Genomic DNA, 25,109 nt, shown 5'->3' with positions numbered 1-25,109 from the left:
GTTCAAAGCCATCAGTTCTCTAGTTTACCATTGCTTGCAATGTAGCAAATGTTTTGTCCTTTCTAAAACTAATACATTTAAATTTCAGAAATGTTCTCAAATAAACACTGTTAAAATTTCAAGCTACTATTAAATTATAACCAACTCTAGTCTATCATTGTTGGCACCCCAACTTAAATATGGGTCACAATCAGATGCTCAGCGTGCAGTTACCCTGCAATTATAAGTAATATCTTTTCAACAATAGATTTAAAAAAAATAACAATACAGAAAGACGCATAATTATCAAATGGGAATTCACCCAGAGAATGTCTTGTCACTTCAGCCCTGAGCCACTTAAACAATAGCAAAGCATATGGTGGTTGGCTCATAGAAAACAAGGGTCTCAAAAAGTCAGGGCTAAAGTGATGTATTCCTGTGCAGTGCAGCTAAAGCCAGCATTTCACTTCCTCCTGAAAGGCTTGATTTGTCTAATTTATTGGAGACAAAGGCCCATGAGAGTTTCTGAAAACAAGATTCGCACAATGTATTCCGCGCACTTCAAACATGAGAAACGAATATGCTGTGACTCACCCTGACCTCCTCCGTCTCAGCAATTTGTGCCTTCATTCACTCATTTCTAAGGAAGAAATAAAACAAGAGCACTTACTGTTAGTCTACCTGTGTGTTCTATAGTTTAATCCAGAATGTAATTCAAATTAGCTACTGACTGGCAGCTACGCTTTAAAAAAAAAAAATCTTTGACGAGTTGTTCAAATTGTTCTAATGTTTGCTATCATTAACCACCTACTTTACCAGTTGTCAACCAAAGTAGATTGAGACACATCTGTTCAGGAAACCTAGACTGCTCCCTTTTCCTTCAGAATCCATCTGTCTTCAGATTTTGAGTTAAATGCAGTGTTTGGATGTATATTTCATTTTAGAGTTAAAAAAAATTCTTTAACTATACTTGGAAAGGGAATATACATAAATGAGTTTTGTCTATTCCTGTTATTTATCCAGATCTATCCTCCCACTATATTTATTTTCTCGCGTCTTTAATTCTTTCACTTCTAAATTTGTCTACCTCCACTTAGAGAAGTAGCCAGATCTGGGTCTAATAGAGCAGATGCTAGGATTTACCCTTGAATATGTGTTCTCGTGGTGCAAAATGATGGCGAGGGAGGATGGATGTGAAGGACAAACAACTGGGTTCAGTCTCAAACCAGAGTGAGTTTTAAGGAGGTCAGTATGTAGCCTAAGAGATGACTCATCAGTTAAGGCCCTCTTGAGAGGACCTGATCAATTCTCAGCATCTGCATGATGGCCCACAACTGTCTCTAAGCCCAGTTTCAAGGAGTTTGACTCCCTCTTCCCAATACTGCAAGCATCACACACACACACACACACACACACGCACACACACACACACACACACACGCACTACACAGACCTACCGTCAAGTAAAAGCAATACACATTCAAGTTTATATTAAGGAAAAAGAAACTCAGTGTGCATTTCTGAGATAAATTTTGTATGTTATAAATACTTTTAAACAGTTATAAATCAACACAAAACTGTTGCCTAGTACAACTTCATAGAAATTTGAGAAACAAGTTACTTTGCGAACCAGTGGAGAATCAGCACTTTTCTCGATTGATTTTAAGTCTAAGTTGAGCAAGTTCCCAGGGTACCACTACTATTACAAGAGTAAGCTAATGCTGATAAAGACACAGGAGTTAAATAAACAGGTTGCCAAATACAAATAGCCAAAACTCTCTGAATGTAACATCAGTATAATTCCTGATTGTTTCATGGTTCTTCTTGCTGTAGGTAGTTTATTTTATATATGTGTAATAATATAAATGTATATGTAGAAAAACAAAAAATTGAAAAACATCTTACACAATCACTTCCTTCCCTTGTATAATGGCAAGGAAAAGTAATGAAAGCTACAACTGACCTACTGATGATTCTGCATTTCTATAGGATATTTTATTCGGAGACAAGTAGAGTTTTTCCATTTATAACAGCTTTTTACTACCGTGGTACCAACAATCGTTTGTAATTAAAGGAGTCATTTCCTCCCCATATAGTGGGTAGGGTAAGTGAGAATTCATCTCCCATTTCTTGGGAGTTGCAGTTTTCTGACTATTCTGAAATGGATGATGTGTCCCTCCCTACCTTGTGTGACACGGTAGTCTGTTTGGAAAATAGCTTCCCAGGAATGAGCAGCCCCTGTCCTCTGGTGAGGTGCTTTGTTCTGTCTGTCCCTTATTGTCTTCTTAGTGTTACTTTAAGATGACCTCTCTATCAGCTTTAATAAAGATGTGTGTGTGTTGTGGGGGGGGGGGGAGTTGTTTGTTTGTTAGTTTTTCTTTAATATCATCTCTATACATCAAGGACAGAAACATGAAGATACAAGTTCAGATGAAACTTTTTCATGCTTTGCCATGTTTCAATAACAGTGCTTTAAAAACACAGACATAATTTATTTCGAAAGAAACATTTATAGCTTTCTATTAATAGGATGCTAAGGGCAAAATGGGTAAACAATAATTTTTATGAAAAACAAAAACAAAACAAACAAAAGAGAATACAGGAAGCTGTACAAGTTTTTAAAATTTAAAACAGAACCAATAAATAGCCCATTTATGATAAATTGTTCACAGTTAGTAAATGAAACAATACATCTGAGAGCCCTCAAGGTTAACGATGGACAAATAATAGTGTTCTGAGTACCTTTGACAGGCATTCTTATTTTGCCTAGAATACCAGATGCAATAGTAGAGTGTGATTATGTTTTTCCTTATTATATCCCTGGCCCCCATTTGTCTATCTAGTTGTTGTTTTCCAGCTAAGAACTGAACACAAGGAAGACCGCTATACTGTGGCAGAACTGCAGGCAGTGTTCTCATCAGGTACCAACACTTTCTTTTAGTTCCTCATGATCATTTCTTTATTTCTTTTCACCAGCCATATAACGGAAAGAATGCTCAATATCTTAAGCTGTCCTTGTGGAGCAATGGAGCTGCATTCTACAAAAGAACCACCGCAGATGCTCTGAAGCTCCACCTGCCTAACTACAGAGCCAGGAGATGGTCTTTAGGAACCACTCCTTTCTTTTTTTAAAAAAATATATTTTATTAATTTATTCATATTACATCTCAATGGTTATCCCATCCTTTGTATCCTTCCATTCCTCCCTCCCTCCCATTTCCCCCTTACTCCCCTCCCCTATGACTGTGACTGAGGGGGACCTCCTCCCCCTGTATATGCTCATAGGGTATCAAGTCTCTTCCTGGTAACCTGCTATCCTTCCTCTGAGTGCTGCCAGGCCTCTCCATCCAGGAGACGTGGTCAAATATGGGACACCAGAGTTCGAGTAACCACTCCTTTCAATCTGCTTAGAGATCCTCAAACTTCCTATAGTTATATCACCTTCCCTAGAAAATACTGAAAGGAGAGATACAATCACAGAATGTTAGAGAGGATGTGATGGAGCAAGAGCTCCAGGCAAGCTTTTTGTTCCCTCCTGTGAAAAGTATCACCATTTATTATCACTCATTAAATTTTAATTTTATAAGGCATCTTTAAAAGGTCATTTTTTAAATTGGAATTTTGTAGGCAACATTACTGACTGGTTAACTACTGGGAAAAAACAAATCTTCAGAGATTTATTGTTTTAAGCTATTATTAAGTATGCACCTTTAAAGAGAACAGAACAAATTATTTCCCACATAGAGCAAGATTGTTCTCCTTTCTGTGTAATTTAATTTGCACAATATTTTCAGTTGATTTTTGCATGAGAAGCACCTTGCAAACCTAATTAGAAGTGGAAAATCATTAGCATACAAAAGGTTTAAACCTATAGTTGAGCTATGACAAGTTTAAAAGAAGACAAAGGCTGTAAAATATAAACAGCAGAACTGAGAGTGAGGAAGTTTAACAGACATCTTTTCTTTGTATTCCTCTCAACCACCGTCAAATGTTCTTTTAGTGGCTCTTGTGTTATTACAGACTACAATTACCCTGAATTCTGATTCAAACTGGCTTTGTGTAGCTGTACAGTTATAATAGATATTTATCCTCACAAAATCTATATAAATTACATCTTTTTTTTTTTCACCAAACATAATGAGGGTGAAAAATAGCAGCAAGATTTCCAGATGTTTTGTGTGTACTTTGTTATGTAACCCTATGACACTTGGGGAGAGGTGTTGAGTCAGTTACAAAGTGAGGGGAAACTGGTTTAGGGAAGGCAAGTTAAATGATAAAATCCAGATACAGATGGTAGTCTGAGAGAAAATTTAGCGCGTTAACCCAGATTGCTGTGACTTCAAAGAATATTCATAAACCCGGACTCTTCTCCAAAAGAAGGTGAATTTAGCTGCACTCAAACCGAGGATCAACAAATATTTATACAAAGGGAAAGGTAGTGAATAGTTAGTGCTTGTTCAGGGCATGCAGCCTCTGTAGCAGCTACCCCATTTTACCTCTGCACCTCAAAACACCTGGGGATGAATGTAAAGTGACAAGTTAACAATTTTCTATTAAAACTTTATTAGAAGATCTGGGTAGAAAGCAAAACTTGGTCAAAAAGCAACAGTTTGATTTGCAGTGCTGAATATAAGCTATATAAGATATAAAATTTATGTGCACAACATTCTATGACACAATGCTTGAAAACATAATTCATGATTAATGATAGATAATTGATGTTGCAAATGATGCCCTTATTATGTGCTGAAAACATTTGTATAGAATAAGTCATGTATTTTCACACTGTCCTTGTAAGCTAGTAGCTATTTATTTATTTCAGGATTTAACGTAATTGAGAATGAATTATTAATTTGTCAAGACAGGCATCAAATGAGGGTGGGGAATTTAGGTTTTAAGACACATAGGTATATAACGTAGACAGTGGTTTCAGATAATTAGATAAATGAATGGGTAAATTAGGAGTGAAATGATTCAACAGAAACTCAGTCCTGGGCCTCTTTTTCAAACAGAATTATATCTCTTCGTTATTCAGAAAATATCACTCCTCTGGATTGTTATATAGATCAAAGTAAAATTTAAAGATAAGTAAGTAAATGGAAAGTATGAGTCAGTCACTGAGCACATATTGTTGCTATTGAGCATTCATTGAGATAGTTGTTATATTTTAATAGGGTTGTGTAGAGACTTAGGTAAGAACATTTTTCTTTAAGAAAGGCAGAAAGATGAAGAAAGGGAAGGGAGGACAAAAGATAAGAGCAGCAGAAAATGGAGCCAAGGTAAGGAGAAGGTGATAAAATGGGAACTGTAAGAGAGATCTTTTATCCAATGGGTATTTACCAAGGACTTAACATCTTGGAGCCACTTAGCTCTATCTCAGAGATACATTGATTAGGAAAAGAAACAATAATTAGAGCTGCGTCAATCATAAGGCTTATAGTATATTAAGAAGACAACATAAAATAAACATCATGTAAATGTGGGATTACCGATCATGGCAGGTGACACCAGGAAATAAATAGATGCTGTGAGAGTAGACTTCCAGGATTTAATTTAGATCAGGGTGTTGGAAAGGTCTCCTTAAGGAAAGAATATTCAAAATGAGAGCTGCAGGGGAGTAAGCCTCCTCTGGAGAAAGAGAGAAGAGAGAGTTCAGCATATAAATAACCACAGGAGTGGGAAATACCTGGCCTGGGAAAGAACTGAGGAAAAAAAAAAAACTAGATAAGGAATGCTATAGAATTACAGTGGTAATATGGTCACAGACCAAATAGGTTTCATAATCATATTACAGATGTTAGAGGGTTTTTATTTCTCAGATTTTCTTGCAGGTTTAATGGAAAGCTATTAAAACGGATGAAAAGAAATATATTGATTACCTCATAAACATAAAAGAAAGCTGGCCATGTTTGAGATAGAAGTTGCTAGGTATGTAAGATGGAGGGAGTCTGAGATCAGCTAAAAGGACTTTATAATCATTCAAGTAAGGAATCAATAGTCAGGCTGCAGATTAAGGGGTGATCTCAAAATACGGGGCATGAATTTGGAGTCAGAGATTGCAAATAAAACAGAGACGATGCCGAGTAATAGAGCGATAAGATGGGAACTCAATAGTCAGGTTTGGGAGGTTGAAAATCAGGGCAAGTGAAAAATAGCCAAATCTAGGATCTAGGAAACACAGCTTTCGAAAGAGTGGACTGGACATGAGATCCGAGGTGGTTTTGGCTGGCTGTAAGTCGTTGCAGTGGAAGACCATTTAGGAAAAGACTGTGGAGCCAAAGAGAACTTTACTATTGAGGTGTGGCAGAGGTAGCAACTTTTGAAGCAGTGACTAAAGAGGAACAAAGAGAAAGGAAACTGTGATTAAAGGTAGGAGAGAAATATCTTTAAGGAGGTATGGCATGTGTCCATGATGAAGTGAGACTGTAGGCCACATGAAGAAGTGGGCAGGTTCTCTGGATTCCCATTATATAACCCCTGATGTTCTCAACAAAAGCTCATGTGGGGCTAGGGGTGTGAGTATAGGCCTAACTACATGATAACAGGATAGCAAGGAAAAACTATTTGTCATGCCATATACTTCTGAAAGCTTCGGAGCGAATTAGAGGGTATAATTGGGTAATAAAAAGGAAGACAAGGCAGAAAGTGAGATTGTTAACATCTAAGGGCTGATTGAGGAATACAGTAAAGGCAGTGAGGAACAGAGGGTAAGAGGCCTTGCACACCCAGCCAGTGTTCACATGGGTGCTGTTAGGGGCACAAAAGAAATAACTTCTAACTTTCTTTACCAACCAACCAAACAAACAAAAACAGATTTACTTTTATTTTTTCCTGAACAGTTGTTTGCCAGTATAAATGTCTGAGAACCATGTGTGTGCAGAGGCCAGGAGAAGGCATAGGGACCCCTAGAACTGCAGTTACAGATTGCTAGTAGCTGCCAAGTTGGTGCCAAGAACCAAATCTGGGTCCTTTGGAAGAGCAGCCAATGCTCTTAACCGCCGAGCCTTCTCTACGGCCCCAAATCCTAATGTTCTATAGCACCAGAAAATTACCATGGTTGAGAACAATTCTTTGAAAATTCCCAAATAACTAATAGAGAGGACCTGACTGTTCCATATACAGACCGTGATTAATTCATGAGATAATACATTTCAATTACCCTGTTACAGTAATTATATAAAATACATATTAAATAAAATATACTTTAAGATATAAGAAAGAAAAGAGCAAAAACACCGTGTAAAACTGCAAAGAAAAATAAAATGAAAAGGAAGTGTGTTATGAAGGCAACAACACAGAAGCGAAGAAAACAGGAGAAACAAATGCTTTGGAATGCTGGCCCATTTATTCTAGCTATACGTCTAGTGGTGGCAACGGTGAGATACTGTGCTGAGCTGCGCAGTAAATTTTGTGAAGCACTCACATAACTTTCTACGACGGCTTTGTAAATTACACTTCCACTGACAGTGTGCAAGTCCCTCATTCACTCCACATTATTGTTAACCCTTGTGATTGAAACTTTTTCATAAATATCACTACTGTGCAATGCTCAGTGACATATTTTTTTTCTGTTTTAAATGGACATTTCTCCATGGATTAGTGCTGATGAGAATTTTGTCATTCACCTGTTTGTTCTTGACCACTTATATAACTTCTTTTAGAAATGTCTATTTACAACTTTTGTCCATTTTTTAATAGCATTTGAGATTTTAACAGCTATTGAGACCTTTTTAGAACCTCATATATTTTCAGCGTCAGCATAATTTCAGATGTATACATTGTAAACATTGCATCTCATTCTATAGAGTCTCTCTGCACCGTTTCCTTTGCAATTGAAAACCTCTTTAGGTTTCTAGAGTTTTCTTTATTTCTTGTGCTTCTGATTGCTTGAAGAAACATTGCCCATTCCAATGTACTGCAGCACTCTCTATATTTGTCCTTATAGTTTAATAACTTGAAATGGTAAATGTAAGCCTTTAAAGAAGGTATGTTACCCTGCACTCCATTTCTCACCCCAAAATTTTGCCTCCTTTCCTGGAGGCCTGTGTACAGCAAAGATCCCAGGTAAGCCCCTCCCTCTCCCAAGCCCCTGCCTGCCAACTCCCTTGAAAGCACCCCCAACAGCAGTAAACGGTACCCCATACTCTGTGCTGCATTTCCTTCTCCATAACTCTGCTTGTTTCTGTGGAGGCCCACCATCAACATGGATGCCAGACCATGCTTGTATTAGGGACCCTAGGGGCAAAGTTATCATGCAAAGCCCCAGAGACCATACAACACACACACAGACACACACACACACACACACACACACACACACACACACTTCTTGGGGAGACATCCTATTTGACTTAAAGACTTGCTAGTCACCAGAACCTCAGGCTATTCAATCTAAAAGACAGAGAGGAAACAGAAATCAAGGGGAAATTTAAAAATAAAACAAAACAAAACCCATCCAACAAAGAAAACCTAAAAAAAAACAGCATCTAAACTTGTAATAACCACAAAACCCATATGGCTAAAGGCCAACATCGGAAAACAATCAACAATGAACTCTGGTGCCCCATATTTGACCACCTCCCTTTGGTGGGGAGGCCAGATGGCACTCAACAAAAGAATAAGCAGGCTACCAAGATGAGACTTGATAGACTAGGACCATATAGTGGGGGAGGAGGTCCCCCTCAGTCTTAGACCTAGGGAAGGGGAGAAGGGTAAAAGTGGGAGGGAGTGAGGACAGGAGGATACAAGTGATGGGATAACAATTGAGTTGTAACCTGAATAAATTAATAAAATTAAAATTAAAAAAAAGAAAACAATCAACAAAATCCAGGACAATATGGCAACACCAGAGCCCAGCTATCCTACTACAACAAACTATGGCTATCCTAACATAGCTGAAGCACAAGAAAATTAACTTAAATCCAAGATGGTAGATGGTAGATGCCTTTAAAGAGGAAAGTAATACATCCTTTAAAGAAATACAGGAAAATATAATCAAAGAGGTGAAGAAAATTAATAAAACTGATCAATATGGAAATAGAAGCAATAAAGAAAACACAAACTGAGGGAATCATGGATAGGAAAAACCTAGGCAAGAGACAGGCATTACAGAGCAATCATCACCAACAAAATACAAGAGACAGAAGAGAGAATCTTAGGTGTAGAAGATACAATCGAAGACACCAATACATCAGTCAAAGAAAACGATAAATCTAAAAAGTTCCTGACATAAAACACCCAGGAAATCTGGGACAATATGAAAAGTCCATTTCTATGCATAATAGGAATAGAAAAAGGAGAAGAGTCCCAGGTCAAAAGTTCCGAAAATATTTTCAACAAAATCATAGAAGAAAATTTCCCTAACCTAGAGAAAGAGATGAATATAAACATACAAAAAGATTAGAGAACATGAAATAGGTTGGACCAGAAAAGAAATTCATCCCAACATATAATAACCAAACCACTAAATATACAAAACAAAGAAATATTATAAAACGCTGCAAAGGAAAAAGGCCAAGTAACATATAAGGCAGACCTATAAGAATTACATCCTCTTTTTTTTTTTTTTTTTTACAGAGAGTTCAAAAGCCAGAAGGGCCTGGGCAGATGTCTGACAGTAGCATCTGTCAGAGACCGGAGATGCTAGCCTATACTACTACACCCAGCAAAATTTCAATAACAATAGAGGGAGAAAACAATATGTTCCATGAAAAAACCAAATGTAATGAATAGCTATCCACAAATCCAGCCTTACAAAAGATATTAGAAGGAAAATTCTTATACAAGGAAGTTACCTATACCTAAAAAAAAAACAGAAAATAAATCCATACCAGCAAAACCAAAAGTAGGGACACACACACACACACACACACACACACACACACACACACACACACCAAAGAACAACATTAAAATAACAAGAAATAGCAATCAGTGGTCTTTAATGTCTCTCTAGGGTATCCATTCTAATATCTAATAAAATAGACTTTCAATTCCACCAAGATGATGTCATTATTCTGAATATCTATGGCTCCAAACGCAAGGGTACACACATTCATCCATGAAACATTACTAAAGTTTAAATCACACATGGAAACAGAAACAGCAGAAAGCTTACAAACTCACGGAAACTGAGTAAAACTCCCTAGTCAAAGACAACTAAGTCAAAGAAAAACTTTTTTAAAAAATTTAAAATTTTCTAAAATTCAATGAAAATGAAGCATGGTATATCCAAACTTTTGGATCACAATGAAAATCATGCTAAAAGGAAAGTTCATTGCAGGAAGTGCCTTCACAAAAAACTTGGAGTGAGCCATGATAGCACCTTACCAACACATCTGAAAGCTCTAGAACAAAAAGAAAAAAGAAAACATACCCAAGAGGAGTAGATGGCAGGAAATAATCAAACTCAGAACTTGCAATCAATAAATTAGAAACAAGTAGAAAAATACAAAGAATCAAGAAAACTAAGAGTTAGTTCTTTGAGAAAATCAACAAGATAGACAAATCGTGAGCCAAACTAAAGCACACAGAGAGAATATCAAAATTAACAAAATCAGAAATGAAAAAGAAATCATAACAATGGACATCAAGGAAATCCAAAGAATCATTAGGTCTTACTTCAAAATGGGTACTCCACAAAATTGGATACTCTAAATGAAATGGACTATTTTCTTGAAAGATAACACTTACCAAAGTTAAAGGTAAACAATTAAAATACACTTATACATCATAAGGAAATAGAATCATTAATTAACACTCTCTCAACCACAAAACAAAAACAAAAACAAAAACAAAAAACCCCAGGGCCAGATGGTTTTAGCACAGAATTCTAACAGACTTTGAAAGAAGAACTAAAAACAATATTCCTAAAAGTAGAAACAAAGTAGAAACAGAATAAACATCGCCAATTTCATTTTATGAGGCCACAGTCACCCTGATACCTAAACCACACAAAGACTGAACAAAGAATTTTAAACTAATTTTCCTTATGAATATTGATATAAAAATACTCAATAAAATACTCAAAACTTAATCCAAGAATACATAAAAAAATATCTTCTACCATGGTCATATAGGCTTCATCCTAGGGGTGTGGGGATGATTCAACATACTAAAATCCATCAATGTAATCTACTATATAAACAATCGGGAAAAAGCCACATGATCATCTCATTAGATTCTGAAAAAGGTTTTTTTTTTTTAAATACTCCAGCACTCCTTCATGATAAAAGTCTTGGAGAGATCAGGGATACAATGTAAGGCACAGAGCTGAACACAATGAAGGTAATATACAAGCAAGCTAACAGCCAACATCAAATTAAATGGAGAGAAACTGTTAAATACCTTCAGAAAAGTGGCTCGATACAAGGTTAACCCAAAAAAGTTGATAATGACAAGATATGATAGATATTGATTTACATTCAGAATTTTAGATACACCAAAATAAGAAAGATGTTTTTTTCAAGCCTGTCAAATGCAAATAGTCAAAACACTATGAATGTAACATCCATATAATTCCTGACTGTTTTATGGTTGTTCTTGTTGTAGGTAGTTTATTTTATATATGCATAAAAATATGAATGTATATGTAAAAAAATTAGTAGCCTTCCTTTACACAAATGATTAATGGGCTGAGAAAGAAATTAGGGAAACAACACCATTTACCATAGCCACAAATAACCATAAAATATCTTGGTATAACTCTAACCAAGGAAGGGAAAGACCAGAATGACAAGAATTTCAAGTCTTTGAAGAAAATATCAGAAGGTAGAAAGATCTACCATGCTCCTGGCTCAGGAGGAGTAAGATAGTAAAATGGTCATTTTACCAAAAGCAATCTACAGATTTTCAATGCAATTCCCATCAAAATTCAAATGCAATTCTTTACAGACCTTGAAAAAGCAATTCTCAACATCATATGGAGAAACAAAACAAAACATCAGGATAGCTAAAGCAATCCTGTAGAATAAAAGAACTTCTGGAGGTATCACCATCCCTGATCTCAAGCTGATTTAGACTGAAATAGTAATTTAAAAAACCCACATGGTATTGGTATGAAAACAGGTTGATCACTGGAATAAAAAAAAATCCAGAAGTAAAACTGCACACCCACCAAAACTTGGTTTGTGGCAAAGCCAAAACTATGCAATGGAAAAAGGAAGGCATCTTTACCAAATGGTACTGGCCTAGCTGAATTCTGCACAAATTCAAGTCCTAGTGGATCAATGACCTCAACATAAAACCAGATACACTAAATCTGATAGAAGAGAAAGAGGGAATAGCCTTGCATGTATTGGCACAGTCGTCCATTTCCTGAACAGGACACTGTGAAAAGGATCAAACAGCAGCCTACAGAACGGAAAAAGATCTTCACCATCTCTCCATCTGTCAGAGGGCTGATTTGCAAAAATATATAAGGAACTCAAGAAATTAAACACCAACAAATCAAATAACCCAATTAAAAATAGGTACAGGGTAAACAGAATTCTCTACAGAGGAATCTCTAATAACCGAAATCGTTTTTAAAATGTTTGTCATCCTTAGCCATCAGAGAAACAGAAATCAAAAGGAATCTGAGACTCCATCTTACACCTCTCAGAATGGCTAAGATCTGAACCTCAAGTGACGGCAAGGATGTGGAACATGTGGGAACATTCCTCTGTTGTTGGTGTGAATGAAAATTTGTACAGCCACTTTGGAAATAAATTTGGTAGTTTACCTCAAGACCCAGCTATACCACTTCTGGGCATATACCCAAAAGATGCTCCACCATACCACAAGGATACTTGCGCAACTATGTTCACAGCAGCTTTATTCATAATAGCCAGAAACTGAAAACAACCTATATATTCACCAACTGAATAAAGAAGGGGACATTTCTGGGATGAACTAGAAACCTAGGACAATGACAACTTCCCAGAATCAATAAGGGTGACCCTAGATAAGACTCCTAGCAGTAAGGGATATAGAAGCTCAAATGGGCTTCTACAGTAATAATAAAACACTTCCAATGGAGGGACTGGGACACTAACCTAGCCACAAAGCCTTCGAACCACATTTTCTTCTGCCTACGGATAGCCCAATGATAAAGAGAGAGCAGAAATTGAGGGAAAGCTAACTACTGACTGGCCCAGCTTGAGACTCATGTCATGAGAGAGAGCCCACCCCTGACACTAGAAAGATATTCTGCTCTACTTGCATATAGGAGCCTAGCATAACTGTCATCTGAGAGGTTTCACCCAGTAACTGATGGAACCAGATGCAGATACTTAGAGCCAAACAATAGATGGAGCTTGGAGGATCCTGTGGAAGAAGGGAAAGAGGGATTGAAGGAGCCAGAAAAGTCAAGAGCCACCACAAGAAAACCTATAGAACCAACTAACCTGGGCCCATAGGGGCCCATGCATACTGAGCCACCAAATAGATAGCATACATGGGGCAGACCTAGGTCCTCTACACATATGTAACAGTTGTGTAGCTTGGTCTTCATGTGTGAATTCTAACTACAGGATCAGGGCCTGTCTCTGACTCTGTTGCCTGACTCTGGATCTCTTTTCCCTAACTGAGATGCCTTCTCTAGCCGCAACAGAGGAAGATATGCCTAGTTCTATTCAACTTGATATGTCAAGGCAGGTCAATATCCATAGAAGGCTTCCCATTTTCTGAGGAGAAAAGGAAGACAGGAGGATTGTGGGGGAAGAGGAGTTTAGACTGAGGGACTGGGAGGAGAGGAGGAATGGGAAACTAAAATCAGGATGTAAAGTAAATGAATTAATTAATTAAAATTAAAAAACAATTTTTAAGTTAATATACTTAAAGTCAGTATCTAAACTGACATAATTGAAGTGGGATGACCCATGCTAAATAGGTACAGCTATACTCCATGAACTGTGTTCCTGGATTGAATAAAAGGAGAAAATAAGCAATAGCATTATCATTCACCTTTGTTTTCTGATAGCAGAATCAATGGAACCAGCAGTTTTAAGCACATGCTGCCCTGACTTCTCCATCAGGATGGACTGTACCCTCAAACTGGGAGGCAAAATAAATCCTTTAGTTATTAAGTATTTTGTGAGGTGTTTTATTACCACAACAGGTACCTTTCACAGCTTCTCCATTATTGAACATGAACAAACAGTGCTGTTTACAAATATTGTGGGTCTGAAGAAAATAGAAAGATCTCTTAAGAGCAGCAGGCTTGTGGGATGTTTTTGATTGCAAAACATTCAGACTGTAGCCTTTTGCTATGGTTTTGTGAAATGCAGAAGGAAAACAATGCATCCTATGTAAACCTAACCGTTGTGATAGGTTGTGAACAGAAGGGCTTGATTAGGTAGCAGTGGGGGTAGTTGAAGATTTCTGATTGACTTCTGCCATGATGACCTTAGTCAAGGTCATACAGGTGGTATTTAGTGGACTAGCACAAACTGCTGCCAATTAAGAAATCCAATTAACTTTCCTGAAAAATGGAATAAATTTTAATTTGCAAAGCTATTCTATATTCCTGCTGGGCTCCAAGGGTCAAAGAAACACAGCTGACCAGGTAAGGCAAGCAATGAGCGTCTGGTTCAAATGAGAACTCTTGCAGGTCTGGACAGGCAAAACACTGCACATCAGATTCAGAAAGAAAGACCATTGATATGGGTAAAGATGATATATTTGTAGTGCAGGAAGGTACATAGAAAGGAGAAATAGGTACCTCTTCTGAGCATAGGTAAAAGGATAGCACTGGTTGATCCAGAAGGCAATTGAAACTGGTAAAAATAACTACACTGACATCTCCCATACCTATGTAAAATAAACTGAATTAACTTTTCCTTGTTCTAGGGTAGGGTACTAGTCCAGGATCCTAGAAAGTCAGTGCAAATACAAATACACAGATGACTATGATTTCTCATCAGGGCATCAATCAAGATATATATGGTGTGTGTGTCTGTGTGTGTGTGTGTGTGTGTGTGTGTGTGCGTCTGTCTGTCTGTCTGTGTGTATGTGTGTCTGTGTCTCTATGTGTGTGTATGTAGTTTTATCACAAATATACAAGAACTTTGCAAAAGAATTTACAAAGAATTCCTCACAGTAACGAAAAAGTCTTGCTGCCCTTGAGGAGTTCTACGGAAATAACCTTGACTTATAACCTCAAAAAAAATACAAGTATCTAAGAAAGACATCTGATCTCCCAATATAAAATAATTATATGGAGACAGGAAGGTTCACTAGCCTGATTTGATCACTAGTCACTGGATTTATATAGTGATATAATATTCTGTACCATCTTTATAATAAAAAGTAATGGAAATATCCTATTTAGTAGCAAAAGGGAAGTGAATCTTTTCCCATGCTCTCCTGAAGTTATACACTACAATGAGATCCAGCCCAAAGCAAAACTGTTCAATTTGAAAATGTCATCCGGTTACCAATTCTTCAGACTGTCATTTCTCATATTAGATTATAGTAATTTTCCATCTTTACAAACTAACCTGGACCGAAACAAAAGTGAGTGTATTAAGAGAACTCCCTTTACTAACTTGAGAAACAATTACAGCAACTCTAGTTTCGCTTCTGTTCTAGACTATATTATTTATTCCTTTATTTGCTTACATCATTTAGGGTAAAGGGAAGGCCATTTCCAATAACTCCCTGGAGCTGTGTTTTAAGTGGAGTCAGGGCTGCAGGTCATGCATTAATTGGCAAGAGGCTTGAGGCTCACGGTTCGTTTCCAAGACTTTAAGCCTTGCACAACTTCCTGTTTACCTGTACAGACAATCCCAGGATCACATTAGTTTGACTTACACATTTTGGCATTTTGGCTTTTTTCAAGGGGATATAGATTCAGTAGAAACTGTACTTCCAAATTTAAGGCTGTCTTTATTCTCCAAGGTAGAGATATAACCAATATGTAACATTCTCAAGACACTGGGCTGGGGCAATGAATCAAAGCATATAAATACCACAGTAAACGTAAATATTTTACAAGACGTGTGGTTAAGCTAAAAAAAAAATAGGCAGTAGTTCAACATACTTGGTACATTACTAACATAGTTTCAATTAAGATTGATCTTCTTGGGGCACCATCACACTATAACTCAAGGACTATATGCATTTAGTAGAATTCTCTCTACCCATCGAACTCAAAAGCTGCTCTCTGGGTACCTTTTAGTTTGGATTGCCTTCTATGTTCTAGGAAGAACTAACCATTCTTGATTTCCATAGATTCTGCTCCCCATCTTGGCTTTAATATTTTTATCACCATGTTACAGCTTTTCTCAGGTCTCCCTTCTGCTATCTGAGTTTGTCCATCTCATCCTCTCAGCTCCAGCATTTATCAGAATTTCTGGACTACCAAGTGTTCCCTATGTAAGAACAGATTTGCATGAGCAATGAATATAAAGTTTGGTGGGGCAGAACAGTTACATACCACTAATCCATGCCCAAAGTGTCTGCCTTGTTACTATGTGAAATGGCTCAGTCAGGACTTCATAACTTGCAAGTGAGTCTAGTAAACTATTGGTCAGGCTGTAAAACTGACTTAAGAAACCCATACATTATAAGTTCGATAGTTTACATACTCAAGGAGAAAGTGAGATAAAGTATAAATTCGGACTACATGATGATGTTTGTTAAAGTGAACTCAGAGAATGTGTGCTTACCTTCCCAAGCCACCTCTCCATGGTTTTGTACAGTCACAAGATCTTTCCAGGAAAGCATCATAGTTTATTCTTTCTCTAGGATTCAATGCCTCGTAGTAGTTACAATTGCACCTGGTTTTCTACTATAGAAGCATTAGAACACTACCCTCAACCTAAGAAATAAGATCTCCAATTGTGATGCTAGACATATTAATTGTTTTTTCTGACTTTGTCTGTAGATAAGTGAAAAGCTCAGGCATGTATTCTCTAGTTTGGCTAGTGAAAAGGTATACCTATTAAGCATATAATTTTAAAATAATAACTTTTGGTTCTTCCATAATAGATACAATACAAATCTTCTGTTCAGACAATATCTGTATTTTCCCTCACTTGTGCACATGTGTGTGTGAATGTGAGCATGCACACACACACACACACACACACACACACACACACACACACACACACACACATTCTTGGTCCTCTAGGAAAATGGCACACAATTTGAACAAAGGGGTAAGTAGCTGCAAATCTGTGTCATTTCACATGAAGCAAAATAAAGAAAATTGCCTGAAAACCAGAAATGTTACAGGGAAATGGTCAGCAATTGATGGAGGCTTACTCCTTCATGAGGTATTTTCCTTACTGATTTCACCATGCAGTAGAATACTACGCAGTGCTCTGTTTAGGTGTGAGCTGACATCACAGCTTGGCTGTTTGGTCCACATTTAAGGTTAGTAACCCACACTGCCATCAGGCAATGCTGGATGGACGGTGTGGAGCAGGACTGTGCCTCAGCAACTGTGTAACTTCACAGGGGTGCTGAGGCTGGTGAGGGACAACGGCCTATTATGCTTCTCCAGCACTAAAATGCTAGAGTGGTTATCCAGCTTGTGCTCCACATCACTCATGCCACACGCATATGGAAGCTTAAAAAAATTCTAAGCACGGATAGCTTCCCTACTGTGGAAAAAAAAAAAACGGGAAGTCTTTATTTTGTCTGTTTTAATTTCCCAGATTTAGCACCTTCTCATTTTGTCATGTGTGTTGCTCAGTGTTTACTGGTCAGACTCAGTCACATTTACCTCATGTATCATTTTCTGATCTTCAGATTCCCTCTGGTGCTTCCTCTAATGACAAGTCCAGTCTTCTGTTGGGACACAATTACACTCATGTTGCTAATTTCTTAATTTCCTTGCCCCTACCCTCTTTCTTTATTGCAAAGTATCACTTGAGACGAAATGAGATTTTTTGTTGTTGTTGTTTTTAAGCCTTCAACTGTCCTGCTGCTCAATTTCCAGCTGAAGTTATAATCTTCTGTTTGGGATACCACAGCTGATTACTACAGAAATCACTGTAATGCTCATTAGCCACCATTTGTTGGAAGAGTGGAAGAAGGCTGTCATTAAGGAAAAATTGGTTTGAATTTTGCTTCCAACTTCTACTCCATTGCTTTAAGGATTTAATCAAAATTTTGCTGCTAGTGGTCTTAAAGTTTTCATCTCTCTTACTTGCTTGGTCAGTACAAATATAGGAGGTTGGATTAACTCCTTGGCCAGAATCTGCAACTTTCCCACAAATGTTCAGGTCTTTGTACTGCAGAGCCAGTGCCCACATCCTCCTTGACACCGGGGAGAATTGTGTGACTTGCTCTAAACAATGCACTCACATGGTGTTTGACCATTGAGTGCTCTGGCTATGTCTTTACTGCCTTCTCACAAAAAAGAAGAGCTTATCCTGGGGCTGGAGAGGTGGCTCATGTGTTAAGAGCCTAGGGACAGGGTGTGGCTTGCAGCTACCACATAGTGGCTTCCTACCATACATAAAACCAATTCCAGAGGATCTTGTGGCCTCTTCTGGATTCAGGAAATGCCAAAACACTCATAAACATAAAATAAGGATGCTCTTCTTTAATAGCCTTTCCTAAGATACTGGCAAGAGGAAGAGATACAGAAGAGCAGGTGGGCTTTGACACTCACACCATATACCCTGTAGCCTGTTTCTTGCCCTCCAACATTCAAGTAAAGAGACTACATAGTTGTTTTAAATGCCAAACTCTGTTGATTCAGCATCAAAATTAACAAATACGAGTTCCTATTTCTGACTCCATGGAAAAACATTAACTTCAGTTATGTCATCAATTGCCAAGTTAAAGCATTGATACATGTTTCCTATGTCTAGAAAAAAAAATGTAGTCTCAAAATCATGCAAAGAAAATATTTGGTCATTAAATGGAAAATTTTGATAGACAGGCACAAGAGTGACATAATTAGTTATTTTAATCACATTAACTGAGAGCTTATTCTGGGAGTTATATACTGTGCTACAGCGAAGAACAAGCATAAATCTCAAGCAGGCCTAGCCTCAACAAACAAAAGGCTAAGGAAAAGCAGGCAGACCACAGATTAAGGCATACTGTGAAAACCATATGCACAAAGCTATATGTGTTGCCTGAAGTTGAATTGTATGTCCACAAGGTATTTGAATCTAAGTCTACTGTTAGGGTGTCTGGTCTGAATACAGACAGGGGGGACAAGATGATTCAATGGGTTGAGACACTTGTCAGAAAGGTGGATGAATCTAGTTTGATTCTGGAACCCCTTTGAGGGAAGGGAAGTACGGCCTTCAGAAAGTTGTCATCTTATGTTCACACCCAGGCCATTAGAGGCACTGCATGCCCAAACACATTAGCACACAACAAGTAAGAAAATAAAGATAATAAGTGGAATAATAACTTTAAAATGGATCTAGGCTGAATGGCTTCCATGTTATTCTCTTCCATTCTCTCATTTCCAACCGTGTATGGTATATATATATATATATATATATATATATATATATATATATATATATATATAAAGTCAAGGCTAGCTCTCAGTACTGATGGTACTGAAGATTGGTAGATTTTGATTTTGGTGTGTGTGTGTTTGTGTGTGTGTGTGTGTGCTTAGCAATCTTTATTTCTATTTTTAAATAAGAATCACAGTATTGTAATGAACTTACAAATACAAATACTACAATCACTCAGCTAGATTAAGAAAAGATTGAAATGCTTGCTCAGTCCCAAACTCTGTTTCTCAATGAATGTATATAGTTAGAATGGCCATTCTGAAGCTATGAGGTTTGCATGAGTTTCACTATTCGTTACCTTTCTTTTCACTTACTTGTTACACACACACACACACACACACACACACACACACACACACACACACACGTGACAGAGTAAATAGAAAAGAATTAGCTTTATATTCTCTTCCACAACTCATTATGTGTCTGCTTTCTGTCCTGCGTTAAATTCTAAGAGGAATTAGGAACAGAACAAACCCGGGCTCCACGCCTACCAACCTTAGCAGAAGTGTTATTTGGGAAAAGCTGCTAATTATCATGGTTGACAAGGATATTAATGAAAAGAAAGCATTATTGTGTACCTGGCAGATTAAAACCAGTTGAAAGAAATTATTCCATATATACCTAATCACTCAACTTAAAATGTTTCACTTAAAATGTCACATGTAAATGTTTCAACTGTTATGGTCATAATCATAAATGTGGTGATTATAAATAAAAAAAACTTTGTATTTCTTCCTTGATGAATAGGCATGTTTCATATGTGAATAAGAAATTGAAGTAGGGCCGGGCGTGGTGGCGCACGCCTTTAATCCCAGCACTCGGGAGGCAGAGGCAGGCGGATCACTGTGAGTTCGAGGCCAGCCTGGTCTACAAGGTGAGTCCAGGACAGTTAAGGCTAGACAGAGAAACCCTGTCTCAAAACAAACAAACAAACAAACAAAAAAACCAAAAACAAAAAAACAAAAAAAAACAAAAAAAAAAAAAACAACAACAACAACAAAAAAATTGAAGTAATTCTATTGAAATTACATGTACTTCTCTATAACCATAGTTCTGCCATTTATAGTTAGATTCCAATATTTATCACATTTTAAGTCATCACTGAGTATCCATAAAATAACTAGTGAATACAATCAGTGCTGTCTGGTTAGCTACAGTATCCAGTGTATCTAGTGTCCATCTAAATACACATGTAGATGACCTAGAAGCAGTTTCTTGTTAAAGTGTAACCCAAGCGATAAGAATAAGACCCAGATGCCAGGCAGCAGTGGCCTATGACTTTAACCCTAACATTCAGGAGGCAGAGGCAGGTGAATACCCATGATTTTGATGCCTGCTTGTCTACAGAGCAATTTCCAGAACAGATAGGGACATACAGAGAAATGTTGTCTTGAAAAGGAAAAAAAAAATCAAGTCCCAGAAAATAACAAGGGTTCTAGATTGAACTTCTTCTTGGAACTGGGGGAGGGCCTTTCCATCCAGTTCATAGATGTCTTATTTAGGGCTTCTGTTGCTGTGATGAAACACCATGAGCAAAACAAGTTGGAGAAGGAAATGTATTTCAATGTATAACTCTCAGGTCACACTCCATGACTGAGGGAAGACAGGGCAGGAGCTAAGGCAGAGGCCATGGTGGAGTTGTGTCCTGTCCCTGTTTTCTTATACAATTCAAGGTCACCTTCCTAGTGATGACACAGCCCCCAGTGGGATCAAGAATCAAATAAGAAAATGCCCTATAGACTTACCTACAGGCCAAATCAGTAGAAAGTTTGTCAATTGATGTGGCCTCTTCTGAGATGACTCTAGTTTGTGCCAACTTGTGTTTGTCTAGCACAATAGGTACAGCCCGCATGGTTTGGACAAATTGGAAGATATTGGAAAGGGGCTGGCTATTTATACATAAACATAAGATAGTTTCACTTTCAAAATGGGCATTTGGCTGATTACAATACTTATATGTACATCTACCTATACACACATGAAAATCAGTAAAATGGCCACTTCTGTAAAAACGAATATGTGGATACCAAGAAGGGACTGGAAGAAAATTCAATATAAATTGCTGTCCTTTGAAAATGCTTAGCTTTACTAACCTAACTAAAGAGATAAAATAAAATTAGGCTAGTATTTTAAAAAGTTTCTCTCTTCTGATTAATCAAAGTCTTATGGGCAAGAACAAAAAACAGAGCTTCTAATTTTCTATATATTACAGATTTAAAGGATTTTCAAGCAGCCTTGGCATCACCTATCAATAATTTACATATACATAATGCCCAGCCTGAGTCTTGTAGTTATATTTTTTCTATAGAAGAGAGATATTTTACACATGTGCAGAGACATGTACAAGGTTGTACTTTCCCTTCCTGCCTTTAATATGAAAAAAACTAAACCAGCCCCATCACAACAATATGAGAATAATTCATAATAATATTTTCCTGTGAGTTGTAGTATACGTCCATAATTCCAACATACATTAAGTGTAAGATATGAGTATTTAGACTTCAAGTTTAATACCGGTACACAGCAAGACATTTTTTAAAAGACAAAGAAAAGAAACAAGTTATTCTGCTTCATAACTACTATGCTACAAGTGAGGCCCTCAGAAAAACAAAACGATTGAGGTTCATACAGCAGTATTAGAGTAGGGGGAACCCAGGAAAAGCTGGAAGCCTTTCCTGAAGTAAGGAGACTGTCCATGTCCTAAGAGAGTAAAATCTATGAACAGGATCTATAGGGACATTTTATCAGAGGAGAAAGAGCTATGCATAGAACTCCAGTGGCCTGCTGAGAGGTCTAGTAAATGCTAGTAGTTACTGATGCAGGAACGTATGTGAGTCAACTATCGGTTCTGAAGAAAGAACCACCTGCAAGGGGGGTATGAAGAACACTGCCTCCAAGATACACAGACAAGGGCTAAATGCAACAGCAGGGGCTCACTAGTATAGCCCTAGTAATTAGTGCCAGATAAAGTACTGTTTCTGTATCTTTGTGAGTATTAATACTGAAACAGTTAAGGATTAACATACCATGAAATGTACATGTTTCCTGCACCAGGTCTAGTAATAGACATCACAACAAAAAAAAACACCCAAACTTAGCAAGTTTGAGGGGATCATGTCTTTTACCCAAACAAAATGCATTCTGGAAAGTTAAAACAACCGTCACAAAACAACAACAAAATGATGTTAATATGCCCCTCAAATAGGAATTGAATTATTTTAACTGATCTTCACTGACTCAGATGTTAGGGTTTCTTTAGAAAGACGTTAGATCTGTTATTACCACTGTGGTCCACATTATGTCCCAAAGTTAAGTGGAGACATGGAAGACTCTAAAAAATTAATAACTTAAAACCTTGAAAGTAAGACTATAATGTGTAAGAGCAACAATATAATGGGATTTAATGACAGAAGGCATTAAAAGGAAATTCAGAGGTTAAAAGCAGAGCAATAAAATCAGATGAAAACAAGAATGAGGAAGACTTCTTTTAGAAATTGTGAGGATGAACTGTCAATCAAGTACAAGTGGTCTAATGTGTGATGAAGGAAATGAGAGAGAAAATACATTTGAAACAAAATAACTCCAAAGATTCCAAATTTATTTAAAGCTATTCTTGTTCAGACTTAAGAAGCAAGATGAGTCCTTGGGCTATAAGAGAGATATATCATAATCAAATTGCTTAAAACCCCCAGCAACAACAACAAAAAACCCAAAAGATACTCATATGTACAAAGGAACAAAGAAAATAATTATATTGAGTTTCTTGTTAAAACAAGATGCATCCAAAATCAGAAGGGTAGGATGTGATGTTCTAAGGTACCGCCAAAAATTAGGTAGGTAAACAAACCAAGAAACAAACAATCCCGTAGCATTTAGTCATTAAAAATATATTTCAGAAGTGAAGGGAAACCAAAGATGCCTTCAGGACCAGCATAATGTGAGATGTGCATATCTAATGTGACTATATATTATAAGGCAACACTAAGATAAGACAGATTTAGCTAATAGAGAAACAAAGATGGTGCATTTGAGTTTTGATGAGTTTTAGTGAAAGGGATGGGAAACATTCAAAGGTACACAATGCGTAAAAGAAAAAAAGTGCATAGGTTGATAACATATTTATGTCCTAGAATTTCAATGAGCACCCTAACAACAGGTATCTATTATGTCTCATTAGTGAGGGCAATAAGATAGGGTAGATGTAAACACAACGAGTAGACTAACCATGTGCTGCAGTCAGCAAAGTCGTTTAAGAATGAAGTTTCCGTTACAAAAGGCATAAACAGAGAAACAAATGACAGTAAAACTGTACAGCGATAAGAATAAGTTAACACATGCAACCTGAAACGGCGGTTAAGTAGCAAATTCCACTTCTGAGCGATGGTGATGATGATGATGATGATGATAATGATTATGATGATGAATTTTTAATAAAAGGGAAGTGTCAATCTGTTCAGACACTATTACAAAGTTTTATATATTTAAAACTTGAGCTTGAAAACATGTGAAATGAAAATAACAGAAAAATCAAGGACAAATTCACAATATAAAAATCTTGTAAAGTACACTATATATCATGGCCATACAAGACTTACATAAGGAATATACACTTATTTTAATAAGACATGCTAATATTACTCTGATTATTAACAGTCTTAAAACATCTTAAAAGATGCCAAGCGATATGAGGGGGACTCTAGCTGAGACTCCTAGAAGGAGGGGCCATGGAGACTGAAGAGGACACCCTCTAACTAGACAGGACTCCTAGTGGAGGAAGGAGACCACCGAGTCACCCACAAAAACTTTGATCCAAAACTTAACCTGTCTCCAAGATGTGCAGGGATAAAGATAGAGCAGATAGAGCAAAGACTGAAGGAATGTCCACGCCATGGGAGAGAGCCAACCCTTGACACTACTAATGACCCTCTGCTATGTTTGCAGACAGGAACACATCACAACTGTCCTCTAAGAGGCTCCACCCAGCAGCAGTTTGAAACAGATGCTGAGACTCACAGACAAACTTTGGGCAAAACATTGGGAGTCTAGTGGGAAAGAGAGGAGAAGGATAAAAGGACCTAAAGGTGACATGGTCCCCACTAGAAGACAAACAGAGACAAGTAATCAGGGTCCAGAAGGGCCTGTGGAGTCTGAAGCACCAACCAAGACTATGCATGGACTGGATGTAAGTCCTCTATATACATGTAGCCAATTGCAGCTCAGGTCTCATGCGGGTCCACTGGTTAAGGGGAGCAGGAACTGTCTCTGACATGGACTCTGTTGCCTGCTTTTTGATCACTTCCCCCTAATGGGATTACCTTGCCAGACCATAAGGAAAAAGGGAGAACTCAATCCTGATGGTATTTGAGGAGCTGGGGGAGTTAGGTAGGGTGGCTCCCCTTTTCTGAGGAATAGAGGAAGTGGGGGGGGGGGCGCAGAAGGGAGAGTGAGACTGGGAGGAAATGAAGAAGGTGACTATGATCCGGGATGTGAAGTGAATAAATAAATTAATTAGTAAAAATAGAAAATAACATTTGGCAAAAATACAATAACAATTCCTCATAACAACGCAAAGCAAATGAGAAATTAGATATCTTCTCACCTTAAAAAATACATCTAAGAAAATTCTCAGTTAATATGATGATAATAGTG

The 25,109-nt window shown here is 37.4% G+C and overlaps 1 long non-coding RNA gene across 1 annotated transcript in view; it reads right to left on the bottom strand.

The window, feature by feature from the left end:
• Nucleotides 1-571: 571 nt before the first annotated feature.
• LOC311585727 overlaps nucleotides 572-25,109 on the bottom strand; it is a 485,117-nt gene continuing 460,579 nt past the window's right edge. Inside the window, exon 3 of the long non-coding RNA XR_014775317.1 lies at nucleotides 572-619. This is a non-coding gene — a long non-coding RNA (uncharacterized lncRNA). The remainder of the gene's footprint in view (nucleotides 620-25,109) is intronic.

The sequence above is a fragment of the Acomys minous genome (genome assembly GCF_964271855.1).
Source record: "Acomys minous genome assembly, chromosome: 16".
NCBI classification, from domain to species: Eukaryota; Metazoa; Chordata; class Mammalia; order Rodentia; family Muridae; genus Acomys; species Acomys minous.
The sequence above is the reverse complement of the archived record's forward strand: the minus strand, read 5'-3'. Positions and strand labels throughout refer to the sequence as shown.